Source organism: Pelodiscus sinensis, chromosome 31 (genome assembly GCF_049634645.1).
Source record: "Pelodiscus sinensis isolate JC-2024 chromosome 31, ASM4963464v1, whole genome shotgun sequence".
NCBI classification, from domain to species: domain Eukaryota; kingdom Metazoa; phylum Chordata; order Testudines; family Trionychidae; genus Pelodiscus; species Pelodiscus sinensis.
This window is the reverse complement of record NC_134741.1, coordinates 6,483,962-6,501,817: the sequence shown is the minus strand read 5'-3', so window position 1 is coordinate 6,501,817 and position 17,856 is coordinate 6,483,962. Positions and strand designations below refer to the sequence as shown.

Sequence of the window (17,856 nt, the reverse complement as noted above, 5' to 3'; positions counted from 1 at the left end):
TAGCCCCTTAATTCGAACTAGTGGGAGGCTAGCCCTCCCCAGCTTTCCCTTGTGGCCACTCTGGCCAACACCAGGGAAACTCATATGCCCCCCTCCCGGCCCCGGACCCCTTAAAGGGGCATGGGCTGGCTACAGTGCCCGTGCCAGGTGCAAGCCTGCCAGCACCCAGCCAGCAGACCCTGCACCTGGCACGGCACAGAGCCACCCACCCGATGTCCCCCAGCCCACCCCCTCTTCCCGGGACCAGGCTGGCGGCTCCCGGTAGCTTGCCTGGGACCGCAAGAGGCGGACACCTTCCTGGGCTAGTGCGGACATCGTGGAACTCGTCCACGATCTCCGCACTAGGCACAGGAAAGTGGCCGGCTAGGGCAGGAGAGCTGCCAGCCTGGCCACCCAGGAGCAGGTGTGCATGATAATCAAGGGGGTCCACTGAGACCCCCCGACCCTGAGCCCTGAGCTTACAATGGCTGTCCTGGGTCAGACCAAAGGTCCATCTAGCCCAGTAGCCTGTCTGCTGACAGTGGCCAACCCTAGGGACCCTGGAGGGGATGGACCGAAGACAGTGACCAAGCCATTTGTCTCGTGCCATCCCTCTCCAGTCTTCCACAAACTTTGGGCAGGGACACCACTCCTACCCCCTGGCTAAGACTAGTCCATGGACCCAACCTCCATGACTTGATCTCACTTTCCTTTAAACTCTGTTCTAGTTGTAGCCTTCACAGCCTCCTGCAGCATGGAGTTCCACAGGTTAACTATTTGCTTTGTGAAGAACAACTTTCTCTTACTACTTTGAAGCCTGCTACCCATTCCTTTCCTTTGGTGTCCTCTAGTCCTTCTTTATGGGAACTCATGAAGAACTTTTCTGAATGCACCCTCTCCACCCAACCCCTGCTTTTAGAGACTTCTATCCTGTCCCCGCTCCATCTCCTCTTTTCTAAGCTGAACTGTCCCAGTCTCTGTAGCCTTTCTTCATCTGGGACCTGTTCCCAACCCCTGATCATGTTAGTTGCCCTCCCCTCTCCCAGCCTTTCTCTTCCCCTCTCCCACCTCCTTTTCCCAGTCTCCCCCAGTTTTGTTCAATAAAGACAGATTCCATTTTTGAACACAATTGTCCTTTATTTTGTACAACAAGAAAAGGGGCTAGGGAAGGGTAAGTGGAAGGAGGTGAGGGAGGAAAGGGGCACGAGCACCCGATGGGGAGGACTGGGCTGGCTCTGTGGGCTTCTGGGGGTGGAAGCTCTCCTGCAGCCCCCCAAGTACCCCCTCTCCCTAGATGGCAGCCTGCGGCAAGTGCAGCCGGGCTGATGTCCGAGTGGTGTGATGTGCCCAGTGTGGGCACTCCGGGCACTCCAAGCCAGGACTGGTTTTCAAGCGGGGCACCCCTGAGAACTGTCCGTCCGGGGTGGGGGTCGGGACCCTTTAAGCACAGCCTCGGCTAGCCTGAGACAGCATCTCCACGCTCTAAGTCCTCCTCTGATGCCCTGCCGGCACTGCTTCCGGCCATCCTTAAGCCCTGTTCAGGGTCCACTCAATGTGGACTTGCTAGTTCGAATTAGCAAAACGCTAATTCGAACTAGTTTTTATTTCTAGACGCGTTAGTTCGAATTAGCTTAGTTCGAATTAACTAATTCAAACTAAGTTAGTTCGAACTAACTCTGTAGTGTAGACGTACCCTAATAATGGGAGATTTTAACAACCCCCATATTGATTGGATACATGTCACCTCAGGAAGAGAAGCAGAGAGAAAATTTCTCAATGGCTTAAATGACTGCTTCTTGGAGCAGCTGGTGCAGGAACCCACAAGGGGAGAGGCAATTCACAATTTAGTCCTGAGTGGTGTGCAGGATCAGGTCCAGGAAATAACCGTTACAGGACCGCTTGGGAATAGTGACCATAATATAATAACATTCAACATTCCTGTGGTGGGAAAAACACCTCAGCAGTCCAGCACCTGGGCATTTAATTTCAAAAAGGGGACTTACACAAAAATGAGGAGGTTAGTTAAACAGAAATTAAAAGGCACAGTGACTAGAGCCAAATCCCTGAAATCTGCATGGAAACTTTTTAAAGACACCATAATAGAGGCCCAACTTAAATGTATACCCCAAATTAAAAAACATAGCAAGAGACCTAAAACAGTGTCACCGTGGCTTAACCACCATGTAAAAGAAGCAGTGAGGGACAAAAAGGTATCTTTTCAGAAGTGGAAGTCCAATCCTAGAGAGATAAATAGAAAGGAACATAAACACTGTCAAATCAAGGGTAAAAATGTAATAAGAGAAGCAAAAAAAGATTTTGAGGAACAGCAGCTAGCCAAAAACTCAAAAAGAAATAAAATGTTTTTTAAGTACATTGGAAGCAGGAAGCCTGCTAAAAAACCTGTGGGTCCTCTAGATGATCGAGCTAAAAAAGGAGCAATCAAGGAAGATAAAGCCATTGCAGAGAAACTAAATGATTTCTTTGCTTCAGTCTTCACAGCTGAGGATGTTGGGGAGATTCCTGAATCTGCACCTTCCTTTGTGGGTGATGAATCAGAGGAACTGTCCCGGATTGAAGTGTCATTAGAGGAGGTTTTGGAACAAATAGAAAAATTTAATGTTAACAAATCTCCAGGACCGGATGGCATTCATCCAAGGGTTCTAAAAGAACTCAAATGGGAAATTGCCGAGCTATTATCTGTGGATTCTAACTTATCCTTTAAATTGGCTTCCGTACCTAATGACTGGAAGGTAGCCAATGTGACACCAATATTTTAAAAAGGCTCTAGAGGCGATCCTGGCAATTACAGACCAGTAAGTCTAACTTCAGTACCGGGCAAATTAGTCGAAACAATAGTGAAGAATAAAATTGTGAAGCACGTACAAGAACATAATTTGTTGGACAAAAGTCAACATGGTTTCTGTAAAGGGAAATCCTGTCTTACTAATCTATTAGAGTTCTTTGAAGGGGTTAACAAACATGCAGACAAGGGGGATCCAGTAGATATAGTATACTTGGATTTTCAGAAAGCCTTTGACAAGGTCCCTCATCAAAGGCTCTTGTGTAAATTATATAGCCATGGGATAAGAGGGAAGGTCCTTTCTTGGATTGAGAACTGGTTAAAAGACAAGAAACAAAGGGTAGGAATAAATGGTAAATTTTCAGATTGGAGAGGGGTAACTAGTGGTGTCCCCTAAGGGTCAGTCCTGGGACCAGTCCTTTTCAACTTATTCATAAATGATCTGGAGAAAGGGGTAAGCAGTGAGGTAGTAAAGTTTGGAGATGATACCAAACTGTTTAGGATAGTCAAGACAGAAGCAGACTGTGAGGGACTCCAAGAAGATCTCACCAAACTGAGTGATTGGGCAACAAAATGGCAAATGAAATTTAATGTGGATAAGTGTAAAGTAATGCACATCGGGAAAAATAACCACAACTATACATACAGTATGTTGGGGGCTAATTTGGCTATGACAAATCAGGAAAGAGATCTTGGAGTTATCATGGACAGTTCTCTGAAAACTTCCACGCAGTGTGCAGCAGCGGGCAAAAAGGCAAATAGGATGCTAGGAATTATTAGGAACGGGATAGAAAATAAGACCCAGAATATCTTACTGCCCCTGTATGAAACTATGGGCCGCCCACATCTTGAATACTGTGTACATATGTGGTCTCCTCACATCAAAAAAGACAATTTTGGCCTTGGAAAGGGTTCAGAAAAGGGCAACTAAAATGATTAGGGGTTTGGAATGGGTCCCATATGAGGAGAGGTTAAAGCGACTGGGACTTTTCAGTTTAGAAAAGAGGAGACTGAGGGGGGATATGATAGAGGTCTATAAAATCATGAGTGGTGTGGAGAGGGCGGATAAAGAAAAGTTATGTATTAGTCCCCTAAATAGAAGAACTAGAGGACACCAAATGAAATTAATGGGTAGCAGGTTTAAAACTAATAAAAGAAAGTTCTTCTTTACGCAGCGTGTAGTCAACCTGTGGAACTCCTTGCCAGAGGAGGCTGTGAAGGCTAGGACTATAATAGAGTTTAAAGAGAAGCTAGATAATTTCATGGAGGTTAGGTCCATAGAAGGTTATTAGCCAGGGGATAAAATGGTGTCCTTGGCCTCTGTTTGTCAGAGGCTGGGGAGAGATGGAAGGAGAAAAATCGCTAGATCATTGTCTTCTGTTCACCCTCTCTGGGGAACCTGGTGCTGGCCACTGTCGGTAGACAGGATACTGGGCTAGATGGACCTTTGGTCTGACCCAGTACGGCCATTCTTATGTAAATGGCAGGGGGCCAAGTGCAGACAATGAGGGAAAGGGAAAGAGACAACAGGGGTTTCTTGCTCAAGAAAGCCCTATGGCTAAAATGGCCATCAGAGCTTTCCTGCGCAGAACGTCCACACTGCCATGGGCGCTCTTACAGAAAAGCACTTCTCTTGTGCAACAGCACATGGCAGTGTGAACACATTGTTGTGCAAGACCTTTTGCATAAAACAGTCCTTGAGCAAGAAGTCTGCAGGGTAGATGTAGCCAGGGTGGCTGTGTCTACATTGGCACCCTTTTCTGGAAAAGGGATGCTAATGAGACAAGTCAGAATTGCAAATGCCGTGGGGGATTTAAATATCCCCCGCGGCATTTGAATGAACATGGATGCCACTATTTTCCAGCTCGGGGCTTTGCCGGAGAAAAGCGCCAGTCTAGATGGGATCTTTTGGAAAATAAAGCCTTTTGTGGAAGATCCCTTATTCCTCTTAAAATCAGGAATAAGGGATCTTCCGGAAAAGGCTTTATTTTCCGAAAGACCCCGTCTAGACTGGCGCTTTTCTCCGGCAAAGCCCCGAACCAGAAAAAAGCGGCAGCCATGTTCATGCAAATGCCGCGGGGGATACTTAAATCCCCCACAGCATTTGCAATTCCGAAGTGTCTCAGTAGCATCCCTTTTCTGGAAAAGGGTGCCAGTGTAGACACAGCCGGGGTGTTTGGGCTTTCTACCAGCCCTGAGCTTTGTACAGCAGCCCAGGGAACATTGTGAAAAGGCAAAACCTTCCTACCCTGGGTGTCCCTGGCCAGCCAGCGAGTGGCACAAAGGTTCCTTGAAGTGCTGACTTCAGGTGGTTTGAAAAAAACTCTTGTGGCTCAGATGAGGTGGCTGAGTGGTTAAGGAGATGGACTGCTAATCCATTGTCCTCTGCATGCATGGGTTCAAATCCCATTCTTATTGGGTGTTTGCAGCCCTCTCTCTTGCTTCTCCAGGAGTTCAGTGCCAGCCCCTCCTGTAACCCTGCCTGCCCCAGCCCTCTCTCACTGCAACCTGGGTAAAGGGGAAATCTCCATAGAGACACTCCTAGATGGGGCCCTCAATCCCTTCTGCCCTCCAGGGGAAACCTCACAAAGGAGATTCCAGGCAGCCAGGCCATGGGGGTCTCTGAGATGCCCCAGCCCTGCAGCCTGTCCCACCTGGCTGTTGCCATGGACCCTCTGTGAGGTCACTGCCTCCCAGCCAATGAGCTGAAATGCTGTAAAAGTTCCTTGTGATGTCACTGCTGCCTTGCAGGGCTCATGTCCTGCCTCTGGCCAGCCCCTTGGCTTGTGTGATCTGCTCCCTCTCTGCCCCCCTCACTCAGGGCTGGTTCTGGGGCTCAAGCAGGGAACATCAGAGGCTGCTTAGGGGGCCACATTGCTAGTCCAGGGGCCCTCCTGTGGGGCTGTGAGTGTTGCTGTCCCTGCTGTACAGACAGGGCCATAGAGCCTCAGGAGGCTGTAGCGGTGGGAGACACTTCCCTGGTTTCGAGAGGGAGATGGGACGTCAAGGCTCATGACTTGGAGCAGCTACAGATACTCAGGGAAAGCTGATTTTCAGAGGCATGTGATCAGCCCTTCCTGTGTATCTGGCTTCTTCAAAGGGGTTTAATCAGGAGCTAAAAGTTGAAGAAGGGACATTTAGATGGTTGAATTTCTTTCCCTGGTAGTGTTTTCTGTGTTCCCCAGTGGCCTAATGGACAAGGTGCTGACTTTCTAAGTCAGGGATTGTGAGTTCAAGTCCCATCTGGGGTGGTAGTTTGCTCTCACTGACAAAGAGTTTACTTTTCTCTGCTCTCCAGAGTAGTTGGCAAGGATGCTCCACAGTTGCTGTCTCCCTCTCTACACAAACTGTTCAGACACCTCACTAGCAAATGCTGGTGTAAGATGCAGATCTGGTTGCTAAAAGCCTGTGTATTCAAAGTCAGAATGAAGTGGCACATTTTGCCCTAGAATGCCCAGGAGTGACAGCCAGAGGGAGGTGGCTGTAGCAGAGCAGGGTCTGTCTGGAGACAAAGCGGAGCCTGAGGACGAGAAGGCCCATGAGAGGCAGAGACTCCAGAGCAGTGGGGGGCTAGTTATTTGATCTGGCAAAGTGACAGAAAATCCCCAGGCCCTGAGCATGGTGCGGGCGAGGCCCATGGGGCAGTTGCCTGATGGGGTTTGGGGGTAGAGAAGCTGTGAAGCTCTGTGAGTGGATAAGGTCCCTGGCTGTGCTGCACCACCTGCCGTGTGTGTGACTCAAACTGTCCCACGTCCCCTTTTGTGTGTCTGTTGCGCTTCCAGCTTCTTTCCTCAGGCACGTTCATCCGGCAAAGACCCCCCCCAGCGATCTTGTATCTTCCTTTGTGCAGCTCATCCGCAGACACAGCCAGGGCTGAAAGGAAATTGCTGTACTTTGGGAGTCAAAGGTGTTGTCTGGGGCCATGGACCAGCTTTACCAATCAGCCTGAGGAGGGTATCCTGGTTAACGCACTTACCTTGTAAACAGGAGATCCTGGGTTCAACTCCCAGTGGTGCCTTATTGCAGCCTTTGCTCACATTTTCCTATGTCCTTCTGGGACACAGAAGAGGCCTCCCCTGACCACCCATGGCACTGCTGGTTCAGGAAAAGGCTGATTGGGGAGGAGTATTGGGAAGAAGTAAACCACATGTGAGAAGCACCTGACGCCCTCACTGTCCATGGCTGCAGGAGCCGCAGAGGTTGCACCCTCAGGCTCTCTGAGCACGGACACCCCCAAAGAATGACAAGGGCGTGTGGTGCTGGCTCTCCTGTCCCAGCAATTGCAGTCAGAGCCCTGCCTTGCCAGTGCCAGTCACAGCAGCCTCTGCACCTGCTCCAGGCTTGTGGTTTCCTTCTTCCCAACACTCCTCCCCAATCAGCCTTTTCCTGAACCAGCAGTTCCATGGGTGGCCAGGGGAGGCCTCTTCTGTGTCCCAGAAGTTGCCAGGCTCTGACTCTTGCCCCGTTGGTGCTCCTGTCTAAATGCTCTTTTAAATGTGACTTCATGGTCCTGCTCAGGGTGTTTTTCTCCTCAGCAGCGCACAAGAAAGAAGCTGCTGCCAGTGGCCCTACAAGGCAAGACAAGCTTTGCCTGCCCCCTCAGCCTGACTCCCTACTTGGTCCCATTCCTGCCTCCCTTCCTGGGCTGACCCAGTGGCCGAAAGGGACTGTGGCTGCTGCTGACAGGGAATAAGCTGGGAGGCAAGGTGCTGGCAGCAAGAGATCCTGGCTTCCTCTTTGCCCTGGGTCTCAGTGCACCATGCCGGCCGCTAGCCACCTTCACCAAACCTCAAACCGGCTGGACGAGCCAACCCACATCTCAGTGAGTCGCTAGTGGCCCTGTCAGAGAAGAGCCCTTGGCAGCTGCAGAGACAGCACTTCAGCTGCTAGAGGTGCCTTTCTGAAAGGGCCATTTGTGAGCTAAATTCCAGTTGCCTGGCTAGCTCAGTTGGTTATAGTGTGATGCTAATAACACCAAAGGCATGGGTTTGAGTCCCATGCTGCCAACAGAGGTGTTTGCTGTGGTGACTGTTGTGCTGCCTGTGATGGACAGGGGAAAGAGGCAGAAGGCTGAGGCTTTTCAGGGAACAGGCCAGAGAGCTGGTAAGAAGAAGCTCCAGTCTGCACAGACCCAGTGGCTAAAAGGCCCTTGGCTTGGCCTGCTTTCCCCCATAGCAGGCAAAACTCTTCTCTTCCCTCTATTGGGGGGCTATGCATGGGCCTGCTGGCTCAGCTATTTAGAGCTTCATGCTAATAATGCCCAGGTCATGGGTACAAGCCCCATGCAGACCCCACAACACCCAAATTAGTTTTATTTGAGCTGCTCCCCACGAAAAGCAGTGAGAGGGAGCCCTTGGCTGTGGGACCCACTTGTGCCTGTTGTTCAGGGTTAAATAAGTTCTCCCCCAGGAGGTCGCCTGTTCCCTTCCCACCTTGCATTGGTTGAGAATCAAATCAAGCAAGGAGCAGCAAACGTCAGGCACTGTCATTGTCTGGGCCACAGATACAGACCGTCTTGGAGCTGTGATCCCAGGAGGAGTCTCTGCAGGCCCTGCAGTCCATGCGGAGGAATGTGGACATTTATGGCCGAATGGCCAATGGTCTAGCAAAGAAAGGCCACCTCCCTCCTACCCCCGCATCCTAGACCAAGTCAGAGCCAAGGTCAAGGAATCGCAGCAGGGGTATATGAGGGAACCACCCATTACTGTGCATGCTCTCGGAGAGGATGAAAAGCGGTGAGAGGCAGCCGGCAGCTGCAGGACCCATTTGTGCCTGTTTTTTCAGGGTTCAAGTAAAAAGCTCAGCAACAAGCTTTGATGCTCCCTCTTTACATTGCATTGGCTGGGAATTGAACCCAGGACAACTGCTTGGAAGGCAGCTATGTTCACCACTATACCACCAATGCCTGCCTGCAAAGCAGCTGGGAAAATTAGTGAGGGAAGCTCACATCTGCCATGAGGCTAGAGGGTGCCTGTGTGGTTTGGGGAAAGCATAATTTCTTGGCCATTAGGCACAGACCAGAAGTGGTGATGCTGGGGTAGTGGCTGCCCTGCACTCTCCGTGGTGTGAGGAGCTGGGCGGGAGAGGAGTCCCAGAGGTGGTTGGGTGGGAGAGTAGAGTTTATCGGCCTTTGGGCTAAGCTCTAGAGCAGCCAAGGGAGAGGTGGAGAAGTGACTTTTGGATACTCTGTGTGGCTTGGGGATGAGGACCAAGAGCCGTCCTTGTGTTATTGGCCGTAAAGTGTTGTTTCTGGGTCGTTTGCCTAAGATCAGGCACTTCTGCCTTCCGGAGAGCCATGTCACAGGCACAAGCCCCCAGAGACCCCTTCAGGGACACATCACAGGACCAAGCAAGGGGCAGCAAACGCCAGGCACTGTCAGTGTCTGGGCCAGAGATAAAGACCCTCTTGGAGCTGTGATCCGAGGGGGAGTCTCTGCAGTCCCTGCAGTCCAGGAGGAGGAATGTGGACATTTGTGAACATATGAACATAAGAATGGCCGTACTGGGTCAGACCAAAGGTCCATCTAGCCTAGTAGCCTGTCTGCCGACAGTGGCCAGTGCCAGGTGCCCCGGAGGGGGTGGACCGAAGACAACGATCAAGCAATTTGTCTCCTGCCATCCCTCTCCAGCTTCTGACAAACAGAGGCCAGGGACACCATTCCTACCCCCTGGCTAATAGCTTTTATGGACCTAACCGCCATGAAATTATCTAACATGTGGCCGAATGGCTGATGGCCTTGCAGAGAAAGGCCACCTCCCCCATCCTGCATCCTAGACCAAGTCAGACCCAAGGTCAAAGAATTGCGGGAGGGGTGTGTGAGGGCCCATGAGGGCAGGTCTCGCTCTGGGGAAGCACCGCAGCACTGTGCATACTGTGAGGAACTGGACCGAATCCTGGGGTGTGGGGAGCCCCTGTCTCCAGGGATAGTTGTGGAGTCTGGGATGGAGACACCTGGGCAGCAGCTGCAGCTTCAGGATGACAACGCTGATGACCTGCAGCTCCAGGGGATGCAGGAGGACTCTCAAACGTCTTCAGGCAGTGGGGAGGGAACATCAGGTGAGTGCTGGGAGGTTGCAACACCCAGGACATGTCGACACTTGCAGTCTCCTTCAGGAGAAAAATGCAAATGGAGACATTTGAAATTGTAAATGAATTTGGGATTTAAATATCCCGTGAGTCATTTGCATAATCGTGTCCGGATGTTGTTTCAAAATACTTTATTTTGAAATAAAAAACACCGTTTAGATGCAGTTATTTTGGGAGAAAACCCTTCTTCCGAAATTACCCTTAAACACTCCCCTCTGTTCTGGACCTAACATCAGTGTCAGCATTTGCTAGTCGGGGCTCTGGACAGCACCTGCACAGAGGGAGATGGCAACTGTGGGACGCCCTGGGCAACTGTCCCAATGTCTCACAGCAGAAAAGAAAACAAAAGAGGCCCAATGCAAACAGCCCCCTGGCAGCCAGGGAGTCAGCACGTCGGTGGGTGGGGCAGGGAGCTGGGGGCAGAGCTGGGTTCTAACTCGCTCGGTGACCTTGGCCCATTCAGTGATCCTCTCCCTGGCTCCATGGCCCTGTCTGCACAGCAGGGACAGCAACACTCACAGGCCTATAGGAGGGGGCTGGTTTAATGCTTCACCCCACGGCCTAGCAATGAGCCCCCAACGCCCCCGGTACTTGGGGAGCCAAGTTTGCTGTGTGAATTCTATGGGGCAGGTGCCATCAGACCTGAGCAATGGGATTATTTATCAGTTTCCCTGGCCCTCTGACACTGCTAAGATCGCGGCTGAGTGGTTCAGGTTTTCGATTAGAAGCCAATAGACTAAGCAGGTCCACAAAATCCACTAGCTCTGCAGCCCCAGAAAAGTAAATGTGAACCACAGTCCTCCCTGTCCCTTCCCCTCACGCCATGGGGGCTGGAATGCCAGAGGAGTGAGGTGTCTTAGCTGGGGGGCCACATCTCAGAGGGCTGGGGGCCTTTGGAAGAGGTTTTTTGTTTCTCACTTTTGTCGTCCCCGATTTTTCTGTGGATCAGTGGCCCCCGACCCAGAAAAGGTTCCCCGCCCCTGCCATAAATAAAGCAGCATTGAAACCTTTTGTACTGGCTGCAATGTTTTCCATTATTTCAAAAGAAGTTTGATCAACTAACATGAGACAGTTCAAACGCTTAATCTGTTTATTTCAATGAAACTTTTCTCCCCAGCTGCAGCCCCAGCAAAATGGCAGGGGTGTGATTATGTCATTAGTGGCGAGTGTCCATTAGTAACCAAGAGTCCATGGAAAGATTTGGGGAGGGCAGGGGCTCAGCAAAGGGGTGGGGTCTTGCAGAAGGGATGGGATAGATCCTAGGTTGCCCTGATATTTAAAAGGTGACCTTGGGGGCATGTGGCCCCCTGAGCAGCCTCTGATGTTCCCTGCTTGAGCCCCAGAACCAGCCCCGAGTGAGGGAGGCTGGGGGAGCAGCTCACACATGCCAAGGGGCTGGCCAGGGGCAGGACATGAGCCTGCAAGGCAGCAGTGACTTCACAAGGGCCTTGTGCAGCACCTCAGCTCATTGGCCGGGAGGCAGTGACCTCACAGATGGTCCATGACAACAGCCAGGTGGGACAGGCTGCAGGGCTGGGGCAGCTTAGAGAACCCCATGGCCTGGCTGCCTGGAATCTCCTTTGTGAGGTTTCCCCTTGAGGACAGAAGGGATTGAGGGTCCCAGCTGGGAGTGTCGCTTTGGAGATTTCCCCTTTCCCCAGGCTGCAGAGGGAGGGGCTGGGGCACGCAGGGTCACAGGAGGGGCTGGCACTGAACTTCTGGGAGAAGCAAGAGGAAGGGCTGCAAACATCTAATGATGATGGGATTTGAATCCATGCATGCAGCACACAACGGATTAGCAGTCCATCACCTTAACCACTCGGCCATCTCATGTGAGATGTTGAGGTTTGTTACCAATTACTGAAAGCCAGCACTGCCAGGAACTTTTGTGCCACTCGCAGGCTGGCCAGGGACACCCAGGGCTGGAAGGTTTTGGCTTTTCACAATGTTCCCTGGGCTGTTGTACAAAGCTCAGTGCTGGAAGCAAACCCAAACACCCCCTGGCTACATCTGCTCGGCAGGCTATTACACAAGAACTATTTTGTGCAAGAGTTCTTGCGCAAAATGTCTTGTGCAAGAGCATGTCCACACTGCCATGTGCTTTTGTGCAAGAATGTCCGTGGCAGTGTGCACGCTGTCTTGTGCAAGAAAGCTCTGATGGCCATTTTAGCCATAGGGGTTTCTTGCACGAAAAAACCCTGTTCCCCATTCATACTACCTTCTTGTGCAAGAGCCCTTGCACAAGAGGGTTTATTCCTCAAGGGGAGAGGAATAACTCTTGTGCAAGAAGCCCTTTTCCTACGTTTTGCCATATATTTACTTGTGCAAGAACGCACGCGCAGTGTAGATGCGCCTCAAGTTTTTGCAGAAGAACGGCCATTCTTGAGCAAGAAGCCTGCAGCGTAGATGTAGCCCCTGGGTGCCCAGAGAGGGGCTGTCTAGTCACAGTCTGGCTCGGCGCGCTCTGCAATGGGAAGATGTCCACGGAGCAGGCAGATGGCAGCGGCACACGGCTCTGGTGGGCCCAGCATCCACAGGAGCATTTCCGATATGAGTATTGACTGACAGTGTCCATCTCTGGTCTGATTTCACAGTGTGGTGAGACACTGGCACACACAGCAGCATGGATGGGGTGGCTGGAAGGTGGCTGGTAGGAGCAGTGGCAAGTGGGTAAGCCTCATTTGCATATCTAATGAACCACCATTGTTGTGGAAGAGGCTCTTGCGCCAGAAGGTGCAGGGGACAATCAGCTGGTGAAGGGTTATTTTTTCTCCCCCCTGGGCTGATGTGTCTAGAACTGAGGAGAAGAAAATCCTCTTCCCTTCTCCTCAGAAGATGGAAATTGCAGTTTGTTCTCTCTCTGGTTCTACTAAAGCTGGACCCCAGGACTAGACTTTTTCTTTCTAAAACCCTGGTGAAAACTGAGAGCCAATAGCTTGTAGGCTGAGAATGTGAGTTAAGGAAGGGAACTGCTCAGCATGGGGCTTGAACCGATGACACAGATTAAGAGTCTCATGCGCTACCAACTAAGCTAACCAGGCTGCATGCAAAAGGTTTCCTAATATCCCATAACAGCATATCAGGAGCCAAGTGTTCTCCACTACCTGACTCAAGCCTCTTTCTTGCCCCTAATGTAGGGTTCTGGTCTGTGGAGAGGTTTGAACTCGAACCCCACTCCCGACACACCCACTTCTTTCCCCACGAGGAACGGCCCCATTTCCATCTCTCCAGGGACAGGAGAAGGGCTCTGGCCTGTTCTCTGTAAAATGCTCAGCCTGTTTCATTTTCTGCAGGAACGAGTGGGATCCATGCGCCCTGTTCCCCAGTGACAAGTGTGTGTCCTCTTCCCCCCTTTCCACAGACACAGCAGGCCAGGGGGTCGTACACCTGCAGTGGCCCCTTCCTACTTGGCCTCCCACAAAGCTGGGATCAAAAATTGCTAGACCCCAGCCCTCCTGGGCCAAGCCATGGCAGAGGTAGCAGGATTCATTCCCATCTTCTCCTGCCTGCGCCCTGGTGCTGAGGGGCTGGCCCCTTTCCTGCTGCCCCAACTCTTATTCCCACAATGCACTTTGTGCAGGAGCCATTGGTCTTTGTGCCAAGGTGCATGGCTGGGAGCCAGGACTCAGGACCCTTCCCCCAATCCCCCTCTGACCTGCTCATGCTGTCTTGCTGCCTCCAGCTCAGGGGCCAGGTGGGTGACCTGCTCTGCAGCTGTGATGGCATCAGGCCCTTCCTGCCCCCCTGCTCAGTCTGGAGATGGAGCTCCAGTGGCCTCAGACACCCAGCAAGAGGAACAGAACTCTCTTTGTTGAACCTCAGTGCATGGAAGCTGAAGCACCTGAGCCTTGTAACAACCAGCAGGTCCCACTGAGATTTGAACTCAGGATTCAGAGTCCTGAGTGCTGCCTCTTACACCATGGGACCTGGGGTGTGGAAGTGGACTGGGCATCTCAGCTCTCAGCCTGGCCTCTGCTCTCCTGGCTCCCTCCAGCTGCTTCATCTCCTAGGACTCCCTGTCCTGCCCCAGCTCTGCTGCTTTCAGGGCAAATCCCTTGTTAGGACCAGTCACACTCTGGGGGTCAGTGAGGGCCCCTCCCACCTGAGATGTGTGTCACACAAAAGCCTCGTTTCCTGCTCCGTTCCCAACACTGGATGCAAACACATGGTTGCTCTGGGGGTGTAACAAGTGCCCCCTTAAAAAGCTCATCAATTGAAATGAAACTTTTACATCTCCAGCTGTGTCACACTTTGGATTTCTATTGAACAGGGATTCTTCAAATGACCACAAACCCCTCACGTGCTCTAGTGCCAATGCACATAAACCAGACAAACCCGTCCCTCAGCTGGAACCAATTCAAACCGGCTCTGTGTGTGTGTCTGGTTTCTGTTTCCAACCATTCAACAAGGGTGTGATCTGATCTGGATGCCCATTGGCTCGTCCTTACTCTCCTTTGGCCATGTCCTGCAGAAGAACAAGGACCACGTCCAGCTGGGGATGAATGGCCACAATCCATCTTACAGCTTTTGATTTAGCAAGTCCAACTAAGACTCACTAAATCAAACCCAGAGGCCACCCCCACCAGCTTCCAGCACTTCTGCTCTTTGCCCTCTTCGGCTTCCTGCTGTGGGGACATGGACAACTCCAGCTACGTAGGGAGGGATGGCAGGGAGAGCAGACACATTGGCCAGGCACCACTGGGGGCTGCCTCCCTCACCTCCCCCATACCCAGCAGCTGCTTGGCCAGCTTAGTCACGGGGCTGCTCTCTGGGACTTCTCTCCCAGCTCCTCCACCTGTTGCCATTGCCCATCCCAAGGGAGGGGGGACGAGAGTCACTCTCCACGGTTGCAGGAGCTGTAGAGGTTGGACTTACGGGGTCTCTGGGCATTGACACCCCCAGGGAATCACAAGGGCACTTGGCGCTGGCTCGCCTGTCCCAGCAATTGCAGTCAGAGCCCTGCCTTGCCAGTGCCAGGCACAGCAGCCTCTCAGGGTCTAGGTTGGAGTCCCCAGGCTGGGGCCCGGCCTCCTTCCATTTGGTCCCTTCCTGAGGCCACAAAACTGACAACAGAGAATTCCTTTGCCCTGCAGCAATCTCTGTTGGCCAAAGGCTTAGCAACCGAATATTTGCCCAAGTTTAAGTGCAGTGGCAGAAACCCCTTTTAAGTGTGTTTCTGTGGTGTAGTGGTTATCACATTTGCCTAACACGCCAGAGGTCCCTGGTTCAAAGCCAGGTAGAAACACAGGGTGTTCTCTTATTGTGGGTGCCCACAAGGCAGTTCCAGGGTCTGCCCCTGGTGCAGGGCTGGGCAGCCTGTGTGCTGGTTTTCAGGAGCATGTGGGAGACAGTGAAACAGGTTAGGCTGAGATTGGAGGAGGCAGGGCTGGGGCTGAGACTTCTCAGAGATGCCTTACCTGGGACCAGGTCATTGCGGCCACACAGTCCAGGACCAACCCTGCAAGTGCCACTACTGTGGCTGTTGACCTTTGGGGCAGTGTGGCTGGTGCTTTTGGCGCACGGGGACACAAAACTACATAATGTCCCGCCTCATGCCCAGTCCCCAGCCACCTCATTCTCCTGGCTTTCTTACCACCTAACACCCCCCGCTTCCTTTGACACCCTCCCTTGTTCCTACTCCCCCACCCTGCTCCTTCAGCCACATTCCTTCTGCGCCCTTTCTCCTGGCCACACACGGCTCCTTGGCGCTTCTCAAGCCAGGCCCTGCAAGGAGCCACCAGGCAGGAACCAGCCCTTGGAGCTCGGCTTGCACCGGATCTGGTAGTTTCCCAGCACATCTCACCTGGGAAGAGGTGACTTGTTCTCCTTCCTTCTGACCTTATGTCTCCGTTCCCTTCAAAGGTCTCCACTGCCTTGGGACCCGCCTCCTCAGGGCGCTGCCCCTCTGCCACTGGGCTGGGAGTGGGAGACTCCACAGTCTCTGCACTTGGGCTGGGAAGTCTCACTGGGACTCGTCTGTTGATGGGTTAGGCAGCCCGATGGCCAGCTGGATCCATTCCGTAGCGCTGCCCGAGAGGGAGCTTTACAAGTGCCCAGTGTCCATTGGTATTTTCTGGGGCTCTGTGTAGGGGATTGGTCTCGGCCATCTTTGCCACAGGAAATGCCTCTTCTTTGGAACAGCAGCTCCCAGGAGTTCATGGAACTTCTCCTTCTCAGCTTGGGAAAGGGATGACTAAGGGGCGACGGGACAGAGGTTTACATAACGATGACAGGGGTGCAGAAAGCAAAGATTTTTTTTCTCCTACTCAAGATCCTGGGTGAGAGAATGAAACTGGTAAGTAACCAAATTAAAAATAAACCAAAAGGAAGCATTTTTGCGCCCAGTGGAACTCCTTGCCAGAGGATGTTGTGAAGGTGAAATCTACAAGAAGGTCCAAAACAGAACTGGATAATTTAATGCAGGAAAGGTCAATCAATGGCATTTAACCAGGATGGACAGGGCAGGTGTCCCTAGCTGGTGTATTCTAGAAGCTAGGAATGGGCGACAGGAGGGATCACTGAACTATTGTCTGTCCTGAGTATTCCCACTGGGCAATGGAATTGGCTGCTGTCGTGAGACAGGATCCTGGGCTAGCTGGACAACTGGCATGGCCCCGTCTGGCTGTTCTGATGTTCTGTTTGGTTTCTGGTTTGTCCCCTCTGGGCAATGGAAAATGGACCCTCGTCCTGAAGGGGACAGAAAGTGGCCTGTGAAAGTCTAATGTAGGTAAGGAAAGATGGTTATTCATGTGTCCCTGATGGTCTAGAGGTTAGGATTCAGCACTTTCACTGCTGTAGGCTGGGTTAGGGAAACCAGTCTAAACTTTCACATGACAACTCCCCTCTCATTCATCTTACCTCATTGTTCCAGCAGCTGTGACCCAAGAGGTTCACTCAGGGCTCGTTTCCCAATGTCACCTACCACAGTATTCACACAGCAAACTGTAGTGCAGAGGAGTTCTGGCTGCCTTGGAGGTGAGTTCTGCTTCAAGGTTTTCCCTTTTCCTTCCTCTTCTCTTCTCCCCTTTTCCTTCTTCTTGCTGGTCTCCTTCTTGGACCCCAGTTTATATAGAGAAACTCAATACTGCTTAGTTCTTCCTTAACCAATTATTTTAGTATAATTTCACTAACCAATCAGAACATACTGTAACAGAATGACCTAACCAATCAGACCCCACCACCTAAGCTGATTTACACCTAGCAAAATCAATTATCCAGCAGACAGTAACAGATCCAAACCAGACTATCACACAGACAAACAACACTACTCGAGGGGGTGGCAAAATGGAATCTAGGAGGCCAGACTCCTTTGTGCTCCGCCAGGACCATGCACGGGACGAGCAGTGCCCCAGGATCTGCATGCGCCCGGATCAGTCCCACACCCCGCCGGCCAATTCTCTTCCCCCTGCTTCTCCCTGGACATCCCCAATCACCCCCACCCTCTGTCGGCCTGGTGGTTCTCCCCCACTTCTCCTCCTGATCTACCCCTGCCAGCCCTGCTGCCCACACCAGCCCTGTTTCCTTCCATCAGTTCTCCCCCCCATCTTTCCCAGCCAGCCCCACTGCTCCCCACTTCCCCCAGCCAGCCCTGCTTCTGCCAGCAGAACCAGAGTAATCCAATAAAGCCTGCACCACCACATCGTGTACTGAAAAGGGGCTCGTTTATTTTCAGAAAGCCAACACCATGTTTGGAATTTTGTATCCATATTCTCATTCCAGATGGTGAATGCACCAGGCTCTCTCCATTCCGACACATGGCAGCGCCTTAAACCTCACTGGCACTGGCAGCAGCGGGGATATTTAAAAGGCTTTTCAATGTTTATTCAGGATCTCTGTGCCTTGATCAGACCCCCTCCCTGCTGGTTGATGCTCCACCCACCCCAGGCCAGTCTGCCACTTCTCTCCTGGCACCACCAGTCCTGGTTTCACAAACCAGTAGCCCCCTTGCCCTGCAATATCCCCCATAGTTTAGACCTAGTGAACAGCTACA

General features: G+C 52.0%; 3 non-coding genes across 3 annotated transcripts; 2 read left to right on the top strand and 1 right to left on the bottom strand.

The window, feature by feature from the left end:
• Positions 1-5,115: 5,115 nt before the first annotated feature.
• On the top strand, positions 5,116-5,197 carry TRNAS-GCU (transfer RNA serine (anticodon GCU)). The gene has a single exon. It is a non-coding gene; the product is annotated as a tRNA-Ser (tRNA).
• Positions 5,198-8,612: 3,415 nt separating this feature from the next.
• Positions 8,613-8,684, bottom strand: TRNAG-UCC (transfer RNA glycine (anticodon UCC)). The gene has a single exon. It is a non-coding gene; the product is annotated as a tRNA-Gly (tRNA).
• A 6,354-nt stretch (positions 8,685-15,038) lies between these two features.
• Positions 15,039-15,111, top strand: TRNAV-AAC (transfer RNA valine (anticodon AAC)). Its single transcript has one exon. It is a non-coding gene; the product is annotated as a tRNA-Val (tRNA).
• Positions 15,112-17,856: the final 2,745 nt, after the last annotated feature.